The sequence below is a fragment of the Selaginella moellendorffii genome, unplaced genomic scaffold, assembly GCF_000143415.4.
Source record: "Selaginella moellendorffii unplaced genomic scaffold, v1.0 SELMOscaffold_33, whole genome shotgun sequence".
Taxonomy (NCBI): Eukaryota; Viridiplantae; Streptophyta; class Lycopodiopsida; order Selaginellales; family Selaginellaceae; genus Selaginella; species Selaginella moellendorffii.
In genome coordinates, this window is record NW_003314294.1 from 1,393,054 (window position 1) to 1,405,131 (window position 12,078).

Sequence of the window (12,078 nt, forward strand, 5' to 3'; positions counted from 1 at the left end):
GAGATCACTAGGGGGCTGGATGCTGGGCGAGGTGTGGGCTGGGCTGAGAGTGACGCTGCATGCTGGGCTGGGACGAGGTGCTGAGATGGCGCTGTGGAGTCAGGGCTGTAGAGTCGAGGTGCTACTGTGTGTGGTGATGGAGCACTGTGCTGCTGCGCATGAGACACTGCCATTTACATCTCTCGCTTGATCAGATATGAGTGTATCGTCAAAACACTAGGAATCTCTCTCTATAGCTCTCTCCTCTCCATCGTCTTGTCCAAGCCATAGAGATCTATCTCTACTCCCTCTCAAGGTGACACCTTGCACAAAGGGCTTTTTCTGACCACACCTCACAGGCTGTGATACACCTACAGCAGAGCAAAAGAGGAGGGAACCAAGAAGATAATTTAGAAGTTTCCATCTCTCTATCCAATCTCCAAGACCCTGTTTGCCTTAAAATAACAAATGCAGCGAGGTTATGTCTTGCCACCTCATAAATCTAATACAAGGTCATGATTTTTTATATTGTATATGTAGATCTATAATGATATCTAAACATATCCATTCATCATTCATTATGCTTCTAGTTATCTACAATAATTGAAAGTGTCAGAAGGCCTGGAAAGTGAATACCATTCAAACCACTAATAATAAGAACATACAAGAAAAAGAGAGGAAACCTGAATGAGTCAATGATAAGTATTGCTCCCTGGAGTTTTGACTTGAGATCAGTGACGTCCCGCTCTCTTAAAAAAAAACACAAATCTTTTCCAGTCCAGCACATCATTGAAAGGAAGATCGTAATGGTCTGAGAGAATCACTGGTGTGACATGAAATGAAAGGTCAGGCAAGCACATAGTAGCACTTAGAAAGACAGACCTAGCATGTATCCGTAATGTATAGAGTCGATAATACATGCACTGTTGACTTGTAGCCGCCAGGACAAATGCAAATCTTGCTCTACAAAACTGCTTCTGGTACACTAGCTCTCCAGTGGCTCTGCTCATCCAGTTATTACTGATGGCTAGAACATTGTCATCTTCCCACAGCTTGGCTAAAACCACTCGAATCTTAGAATTTCAATGACCAGCTCAGAATTCAAGAGTTGTTCTGCACAGAGCGAGGACCAAGAATTGCATAATGACTATCAAGAGTACCTGTTTTTGACGTTGTTTCCTCCTCTAGGCAAAGCGAATGGTTGCAAAATCTGAGGCATGGAGATGTCCTTGTCCTGCTTGGGGATGAAGTCTCCATTGTATCTGGGAGAACAAACCACACAGATCGAGTTCTTCACCAGGTTTGCAACTTTATTTGTGGCTCTTGCCCACGGGTTACAAAGACGTGATCTGCACCATATGTTCTGGGATACTTGGCGATCAAGCCCTGGACAATATCTGCCATCGTTTCATAAGAAATGCCCTTCATTTTGTTCCATTTTGAGGTATGATAATCAGAAGAAGAAAATGTAAACATCATACTTTTCCTCACATCTTGTGGCACGAAATGTGGATGAAGAAGAAATGTGCCTTGTTCAGATTTTTTGTGATGAACTTGCTCTCTCTCAGGTTTTGGAAGAAATAACCTTTGCTAGTGTTCTTGCTTGTGATTTTCCATAGTGTTTGATAGTAAGCATTTGAATCACCGTCTGGATAAATGAAAATCTTGAACCGCTTCAACATTTACTGATAGTTCTTGAAAACGGCAAAAGAGCGGAAAACTCCCATTCCCACACCTGTCTCCTCATCAATGTCAACTTTGAGCTCTTCTCCTTGTAATCCCGTGGCTAATTCCTGTGCACTCAAATCTTCTACATTCTCCTCATCATATCTTCAATGACTTGTCAAGGCACTAGCTCGACTCTTAAGTTTTTAGCTTCAAGCGTTTCAAGTTTTCTCTCCAGTGCTTGAATATCAGAGATTTTGTCATAGGAGACCACATCCGATACTTTATGAGCATCGACTTTAGTGCAGAAGAAAGAATTACACCAAAGGTGGCATTTCCAAGTAGAGACAGGACTCTTGTTTACTCTGGAGAAGCAAAAAAGTGTCAAAGAAACCATGGATGCTTTATTGAATACCTCTTGGACGTGCTCTGTCTTTGTAATATCTATCCTTTTGCTACCCAAAGGACTTTAGGACTTCTTAACAAATACATGGGAGGGACTCAAAAGTCACATTGTTTTCCGTAACATTGTGAATTTCTTTAATATTGCTCGGCGCTATGAAACAGACAAGAGCTTAAAGATCCCTAAAAGAACCATTCTAAAGAACTTACTTTGTGATGGATCATTAATTCATCCAAAAATCCTCCACAACAAAAAGAGGCAATTCCTGTTCTTCGCAATGCTCATCTGGCATTGGCAGTGATTCCGGATTCTTGTTCCAGCTACTGGTGCTAGAACAATCTGAATCGTAGCTATCCTACCATGTGACTTCCTCAAAAACGGGCTGATGGATGACTGGGCATCTTGGGCACATTCTGAGTGAGACTAAACCACTTGAGACTCCTCCTTACCTCATCTTCTCCATGGAGAGGCTGCTAGAATGCAACGTCTCATATTTATAATTTGGTATTCTTGCCTGCTACCATCACTCTATAATGCTTTTGTATTTGCCATTTCATCCTTCAACATCATAAAAACAGTTATATATGTAATGATAACACTATTTTCTTGGTAGTTGCAGTGGTGGCTTAAAAATTTTATATTCAATAATATTTAACATAATGTTTCCCAAGGGGTGTGAGGTCTAGGTGTACAGTTATAATACCATAGCATAGTGGGATTTTGGTAGTGTCGGATTGGTTTTAATTCGGACTCACTTTTGTATATAAGCTAGGGTTTTTGAGCTAATGGATATGCACATTTTTTATATTCACTTTCTATATTCCAAGCATTCACATTGGTAGAGATGAGAAGCACCTTTTATTGTCCTTAAGGAGTGCTCAAATTTGGGATTTTGGTTTAGATTTAACTTTTGTATTGTTTAGATCTAACTTTTTCCATTTCTTTTCTTTTATTCTTTCCTTTCAGGATTTTGGTTTAGATTTAATTTTTCCATTGTCTAAATTTCCTTTTCCTTCTAGTTTTTTCTCATTTCTCTTCTTTTGTTATTTCCTTTTCATTATCTTCATGGCAAAGCAACAGTCTCTTCTAACTCTAGAGCAATAGTTGATGCAATTGCTTGATGCCATACAATTGCAATTGAACAACCAAACTAAGTTGATGGCAGCATTCACAGCACATGGTACAGTTCCTTCTGCTCTTGATGCTAATCCTTACATTTAGCCAGAGTTCTTTTGTGGGAATCTTGAGGATGATGTGTACTATTGGTTCAATCACTTCACGGTGATTGCCATATATCATTCTTAGGATGATGCTCAACATTTGTGTGAGTTTCCCACGTGTCTCCAAGGGATGGTGCTGTAGTGGTACAATGGTTTGAGTGCAGCCACTCGTGGGGATTAGAGTGTTCTTTTGGACATTTTCAACTGCGCATTCGGACATGCTAACGATTGTAATGATGCCTTCCAACAATTGCATTGTCTTCGTCAAGAGTCATTTGAGTCGGTGATGCAATTTGGCATTCGTTTCTGAAGCCTTTTGTTTCGTGTGGAGTCAAATATATCGGAGCGAATCAAACTAGAAATGTTGTGGCCAACACTTCATTAAAATTTTGTCGGACTTGTGCATGCACTTGCTCTAGCCACCCTTGATGATGCTTTTCACTTAGCACAACATGCTACATCTATCTATCATAACCACCTTGTAGATTACTAAGCTCTTTTTCATAGGTAAACCAAGTTTATTCACCACCTTGATACTAAAAAAGTTATATGTAACACTTGGATTGAAAGGAATATTACCCAGACTACCCTAAATATCCATTTTTTGCCGCCATAAATTGATTGCACATAGAACTATTGAGTTCTATAGAGTTAATAACTTTCACCATACTACAGTAGACACCTAAGTTGTATCCACAATGGATTCCACCATATTCACTTTAACATTCTTTAATCCTTTTATGAGAGGATAATATTTGACTTAATATCTAGCCTTTTGGTAACAAAAATAATTGCCCTTTACTTTGTTTTCCTCCCATTGGTCTAAATGAAGCTTCTTTTTCGTTCTTTGAGCCACAATGCAGCAATAATTATTTCTTAAAGCATTGGTTGGTTAGTCATTATGTTGACTACCCTGTAGACCATTTTATTGACTAAAGTTGACCAAGTTGACTAGCAATTTTGGCAAAAGGATCTAAGTATTAGTGATAGCATTAGTTGTTCCTAGAAAATCCTTTTTAACCTTCTGCTATGAATTTACTAAGTTTAAACTTTTGATAAAATATTGCATCTTTAACAACTCAATATAGGTGCTTGTGAGACTAAGGTAAATATTATAGAACTTGCAAGCATATGCATCCAAAAACAAAATGCCTTACCTAATATAAAGATCAACCTCTTTAAACTTTTTGACAAATGAAGCACAAAAAACCTTTGTCAAATCACTTCAAGAAATTGGCTTCTAATTAGTTTTGATATAGTTCTTTCACCATGAAGAAGCATAACTTATAACTTCATCACAAAAAAAATCAATCTTCACTTTATCTTTATAAGGGTTATGAAATTAACAACTTTCCTATGATTCCAATTAACAATCAACCTCTTAACTATCATAAACAAAGATTTTCATTCCATAATACCATAATCCTTTACATGTTTGACATACTAATGGTAATCATAGACATAAGATTGATTCAACCCTTGAGGGTCTATGCAAAGCAAGAAATCCTGATTAATAGAATCCTTAACTTCCTTAATGTCATTCTAAACTTCAGTAATTTAGGATTTTTACTGCACGACAACATCATCAAGAGTCTCTTCCTCCTCATCATAGCCCTCATCATGAACACCATACTCATCAAGATCTATTATCCTACTCATCTGCCATCCTCAAAAGAATATGCTACTTTGGTACCCATGAAACAAACAAGGAGAAAAACCTAAGCCAACTTCCCAACCATAAAATATTCTTAGAATATTCATATGGTTCTTGTCATTGGAACTTTAAAACTAAACCTTAAATTCTTGAAAATAAAAAAAAATCTTATCCTACCCCTTAAAGCTTACTGTTCCATTCCTCCAATCCATAGAATGGAAGCCATTGTGTAGGTAGAGAGAATGCTATAAACCCTAAAGAAAGGTCCAAGTTGATATAATTTATCATTCTTATAAACATAATTTATTATGTAATAAATTATAATTTATCATTAGTTTACATTTTTTGTCATATGGTATATTAAATTTTTCATCTAGATATGATTTGTTATTTAGATATAAATCGATATAGTTATGTTGATATAGAATTTATTATAAAGTAGAACAACAATTTGTCATATCAAGTTTGTATAGAGTGGGAAAAAATAATTATAAATTATAAAGGCAGGAAACTAGTTTAAAAATTAGCTTCTAGAATTTGGAGAATTGAAATAAGGGTTGCATTAAGTTAATGGTACACTAATATTTACAGAGGGTTGCATAAATTTAACAGTATACTTGCAATATAGTTGATTTCTCATAGAAAAGACTTCATAGTGAGATCTGTTGCAAAGTTGCATTCCAAACTCCCTACCATAACTGAAGAAATCATCTGCATGCTAAGGGATTTGAGAGCTGACAAAAATTCACAACTTGCATATTGAATGTTTTCATTCATTCATTCATTAACTGTTTATAGGGTCCTATGGTGCCCACCAAGAAGCGTGAGACCAATGGATTATAGTGTAGTGCACCTGAATTTGGAGCTAAACTCCAAGTCTATTGTGCTATAAAACAAGGGTCCAGTACAATCTTACGATCACTAGCTCCCTATATCTAGCACTTGCACGCAAAATAGTGTCAAATGGTATCTGGCACAATTTTGGCATATCGATGGCCTAACGTGAGGAGGAGGGTACCCCACTAACTAGAGCAGCATGGAACTTAGACTTAAACCTAAGCTAGACTTAGAACAAAAAGCGATAGCGATAGTCAAACTTGCATTCTAAGCACTATCCTTACTATACATTTGAAACCCCCCATAGCCAGCCCCCCCCACCCCACCCCACCCATGAGGAACACATGCTTTAGGCATCCCCATGGTTATGGATTGAATCGATGCACCAAAGTGCCAAAGTCAGTCTACTAAAACTAACCCAAGTATTAACAAACAAGAGAAACAAAACTTGGATTTATAGAAATATATTACTTTATTGATTTGCAAGATTTATTACAAGATTTACAAAAGCTAATCTTTATTACTAATCTCATATGCCATGCCAAGCTCACGAGCATGTGTAAGATTACTAAGAGATTCCTAAGTCAATTCATAAATTGGGTAACCTTTCCACTTAATTAGATACTTTCAACATTTGGCACGTTTAAGCCAGCATGTACCCAAAATAGCTTCCACTTCATATTTAAGTTCACCATCCACAACTTCTGGTAGTGGACGAATCTCCACTTGATGTGCATCATCCATAATGTAAGGAGCCAATAAATTGGCATGAAATACATTATGAACATTGGACATTTCCGCAGGAAGATTCAACTAATAGGATACATTACCAATGCATTTCAACACCCAATAGGGTCCAACATATCTCAATAACAGCTTCGAGACAAAATTCACTTCATGTTCAAGTTCTGGGAAGATAGCCACACCTGATCTCCCACTTGATAGGATACATCCTGATGATGTTGATCCTTATCACGTTGATACCTATTTTGAGCTTTGCCCATCGCCTTAGTAGCTCTAGACCAACTTTGGCGTAGTTGCTCCGCATAAGTCTGAACGGTCGAGACCAACACTTCAAACATTGGTTTCGGTATAACAATCTGTTGAGGAACCCCACGAGCATTCCCTTGCAGCATCTCCCATGGAGAACAACTAATAGTGCTGTGAAATGTGTTGTTATAACAGATTTCTACTGTGTCCAAATGCTCAACCCAGTCGCGTTGCTCTGCTGCAACATAGTATTGTAGATAATCCTCAACTTGAGCATTCACACGTTTGGTTTACCCATTAATTTAAGGATGATAAGCCATACTACGTAGTTGGAACAATGTGCCCCAAAACTTCCCCGTAAATCTTGAATCTCTATTCGAGATCATCTCTTCGGGAAGACCATGAACCCACATGGGAAAAGAGCTTTGCTGCTTGCTTCATATTCACTGTTTCCACAGTGGGAATGAAGTGTGCAATCTTTGACAACTGATTCACAACCACTATCAAAGTATCATAACCCGTAGACTTTGGCAAGCAAGTGACAAAATCAAGTGTCACACTTTGAAATGGCCATGCTAGTGCTGGAAGGCACTGCAACTTTCTAGCCTGCTTCTCAGTTCTGCGCTTATATTGTTGGTATATAAGGCAGGAACAGACATAGTCCGCTACATCACCTTCCATACCAAACCAGAAAAATTCCTTTTTCAATGAAGCCAGAGTCTTTCGCTTTCCACCATGTCTCGCTGCCAAAACATCATGATGTTCCCGTAGAAACAATTGTTGCAGATCCTTAGAGGGAAGATACATTCTTTCTTGCTTATAGAATATAAGCCCATCTCGAACTAAAAAGTGAAGTTTCGCATTGGTGCAGCTAGCAACTTTTGCTACTTTGCTACCAGAGTTCTGCTTTGACAACTCCACATGGTGTAAGATTGCCTTCGCCAACAGATCACTTCCATATGAAGCCCAAACGTCCTCCAACCAATCCAAACTGATTGCTAATATTGTATGAAACTGAGCCTAATGACTCAATGCATCCGGAACAATATTGTCTTTACTAGGTTTATATATGATTTCAATATCATATCTAGCAAGCTTCTCTTGCCAACGAGCCTGCTTCGGCATAAGCTTCGGCATAAGTAGCAAAGTATTTTAGTATGTTAATATCTGTATAAACCTTGGTATGTCCACCCAAGTAGTGTCTCTAGTGTTCTAGTGCCAACACTATAGCAAACATTTCTTTCTCATGCATTGGCTATCTTCGTTGGGTTTCATCCAATTTCTTAGAATAGAATGCAACAGGACAACTATATCGCCTTAGCATAACACCAACCGCTTTGTCACAATCTTGCTGCAACATGGCACCAATAGCGTAGCTAAATGCATCACAATGCACTTCGAAGGGTTTATCAAGATCTGGGATCCTGAGAATAGGAACAGTAGTCAAAATCTCCTTCAATCGTATAAAAGTATGATGACAAGTTGGTGTCCAATAAAACGGTATACTACTTCTTTGTCAACTCAGTTAACAGAAGAGCAATTCTTGCAAAATTGTGGACAAACTTGCAATAACATTTTATTAAACTGAGAAAGGAAGGAACATTTGATATAGTGGTCAGGACTTCCTAAGACTTCACCACTTCCACCTTCTTTGAATCTACCTCAATTACACCACCACCAACTATATGTCCAAGAAAGTTTATGCACAATTATCCGAAAACACATTTACTTTCCTTAGCATACAGTTTGTGTTTATGGCTAGGAGGTAGCCTTGGAGGCAAATCCTTCGGGAAGATATCCTGATTCTACGCCAACAACTCAAATATCTTCTTTGGTACAGGATCAACTTTGTCACCAATTTGAACTAAGCCACCTACATCTTTAGCTTCCATCACTTGAACCCAAAAGGTTCGACATCCCTTCTTAGCTGCTTTTTAAGTGACTCTCGCAGTCAAGAATTTAGCATCCCAATCCTTTGAGGAATGCTTTTGCAACTGGAAGGACACATCGGGATGTCTTTCTAACTTCAACATGATACAACTTTGTCTAGCACCATAAATCCCTTTAATATATTTGTTGAAGAAATCTATACCAAACACTATATGAAAAATTGGTATCTTCAACACTACCAAGTCCACTCTTTCTTTCCACTTGGATATTTTTATTGGAACATCACTCACGAATTTTCTAGCTACTTGCCCACCTTCCGCAAACCAGAAGTGTATGGGCAATAGTTGCTTAGCATTCAATCCTAACAACTTCGGATATCACATTGTGTTTAGCTCCTATATCAATCATCACTCGGATTCAATTTCCGTAGACAAAGCTTACTAGATACATTAACAGATTAGTGTTTGCATTAACTACAAGAAAAACTTGAGGAAAGCAACGAAAGTAATTCACCTCCTCTTCCTCATAATTTGCATTGACCAACTCATCAACCAATTCAACTTCACCACCACCATCTTCCCTCATGACATTAATACGAGACTTTGTCTTATGCTTGTTGGGACATTCTGAGGACCTATGTCCTGACTCTTCACAATAGAAGCAATGACCTACACTACCCATTTCACTAGGAGCAGGTTTTGTAGGTTGCTGTTGCTTCTACCCACCAGGAGGAGGAACAAAGGGCCTAGGATCAGAAGTAGCTACTAGTGGTCTCCAACCACCACCACCTTTGTTAATTGTTGCTTGTGAGCCTCCAGGGTGGAACCTTCTTTCCACCCTTTGTTTCTAATCACCTTGTTTATCCTAGAATTTTTATTCTTGTCCGAGGTACTAGCATACAGTTGTTGATATTGTTCCATGAGTAAGTGACTAAAGGCAACTTACTGTGCTACCTCCTTACACTCTAGGTACGTCTTCAGTTTAAACTTCAAAATTTCATTTCGAGAAAGTGAAATTAAACCCTCTAGGAAATAACTTTGAGCATCTTCGTCACTCATATTTGCAATCATAATGCACTTTTGAGCAAATGCATTAATGTAATACATAAGGTCCTCTTGCTGTTTTAACCGTCGCAGCTCTATATGAAATCTCAAACCAAGATCATCTAACAAGTATTCCTTATGGATACAAGACTGCATTTTGGTCCAACTTTTAGTTTGCCCTTTTTCAGCACACACCTGGCGCCACCAAGTTTTGGCATGATCGGTGAGAAAGGATTGCACATACGCAACTTTTGTACGATCATTTATGTCTGCCATTATGAAATAATTTTCCATATCGTAGACCCAATCTTCCAAAACTTAATAGTCCTGCATGCCTCTGAAATTAGGTGGTTTTAGAGGCTTGAACTTTAAAACTCATGCAACCGGGGGTGGTTGCAAAACTTCATCGTCCTCAAAACTTGAAGAAGAGTTTGGTTGCTTAGGTTTAGTTGGTTTAGTTGGTTTAGCTTTTTTCTTCCTCTTTTTGTTCTCCTTCTTCAATTTGCGAATTTCCCTTTGCAAATTTTCAATCTCAACTTCCTAAGCCATACACTGTAGTACTGTAGCATCTGGCTCTTTCTCTTCTGACTTAACCTCAACCTCTTCTACAGCATCTCTAGCAAGGGTTTCCTCCTCTCAATTTGCCCATCTAGAGGTTTCAGCATCATCAACATGGTTCCTTTTCACCATCCTGCTAGCTACATATATGCCTCTATGAGTAACTGAACATGCATACAACATTCTTACCGAATGGTGCAATCAACTTAATCCTATACAGGTCACTTCATATCTACTAGAAAAGTCTCAGCGTATGCAACTTGAGTCAGAAAATCTGACAAAAGTTGGATAAAAATTGCTAAGAAAATTCCTCTAATACCAAATGTAGTGCATTTGAATTTCAAGCTAAATTCCAAGCCCATTGCACTATGAAACAAAGGTCCTATACAATCCCATGAGCACTAGCTCCCCATATCTAGCACTTGCACGCAAAATGGTGTCAAATGATGTTTGGCACAATTTTGGCATACCGGTGGCCTAACACAAAGAGGAGGGTACTCCACCAACTAGAGCAGCATAGAACTTGGGCTTAGACCCAAACTGGATGCAAAACAAAGAGTGACACAGCTTAGTGGGAGTTTCCAACCACTATCCCTACTATAAATTTGGAATCCCCATTGTGCACACGCAACTTTCGTACGATCATGTATGTCTACCGCTATGAAATAGTTTTCCATATTGTAGACCCAGTCTTCCAAAACCTAATATTCACGCATACCTCTAAAATTGGGTGGTTTCGGAGGCTTGAACTTTGAAACTCGTGCACCGGGGGTAGTTACAAAACTTTATCATCCTCAAAACTTGAAGAGGAGTTTGGTTGCTCAGGTTTAGTTGGTTTAGCTGCTTCAGCTTCTTTCTTCCTTTTCTTGTTCTCTTTTTTCAATTTGTGAACTTCTCTTTATAAATTCTCAATCTCAACTTCCTAAACCGTATGCTATAGTGCTTTAGCATCTGGCTCTTCCTCTTTTGACTCAACCTTAGCCTCTTCCACAGCATCTCTGGCAAAAGTTTCCTCCTCTTGATTCGCCCATCTAGAGGTCTCAACATCATCAACATGGTTCCATTTCACCATCCTGCTAGTTGTATGCATGCCTCTATGAGTAACTAAACATGCATACAACATTCTTATCGAACGGTGCAATCCAATTAATCCTACACAAGTCACTTTAGATCTACTAGAAAAGTCTCTGTTTATGCAACTTGAGTTAGAAAATCTGACAAAAGTTGGATAGAAATCACTGAGAAAATTCTTCTAATACCAAATGTAGTGCATCTAAATTTCGAGCCGAACTCCAAGCCCGTTGCACTATGAAACAAGGTTTTGGTATAATTCCATGAGCACCAGCTCTCCGTATCTAGCACCTGCATGCAAAATGGTGTCAAACAGTGTCTGGCACAATTTCAGCATACTAGTGGCCTAACACAAAGAGGAGGGTACCCCACTAACTATAGCAGTATGGAGCTTGGGCTTAGACCCAAACTGGATGCAAAATAAAGAGCGACACAGCCCAACAGGAGCTTCCAACCACTATTGCGCCCCCTAATACCAAATGTAGTGCATCTAAATTTCGAGCCGAACTCCAAGCCCGTTGCACTATGAAACAAGGTTTTGGTATAATTCCATGAGCACCAGCTCTCCGTATCTAGCACCTGCATGCAAAATGGTGTCAAACAGTGTCTGGCACAATTTCAGCATACTAGTGGCCTAACACAAAGAGGAGGGTACCCCACTAACTATAGCAGTATGGAGCTTGGGCTTAGACCCAAACTGGATGCAAAATAAAGAGCGACACAGCCCAACAGGAGCTTCCAACCACTATCGCGCCCCCCCCCCCCCCC

The 12,078-nt window shown here is 38.9% G+C and overlaps 1 pseudogene; it reads right to left on the reverse strand.

Annotated features, from left to right (window-relative positions):
• Positions 1 to 216: 216 nt before the first annotated feature.
• LOC112348839 lies at positions 217 to 7,555 on the reverse strand (annotated as a pseudogene).
• Positions 7,556 to 12,078: the final 4,523 nt, after the last annotated feature.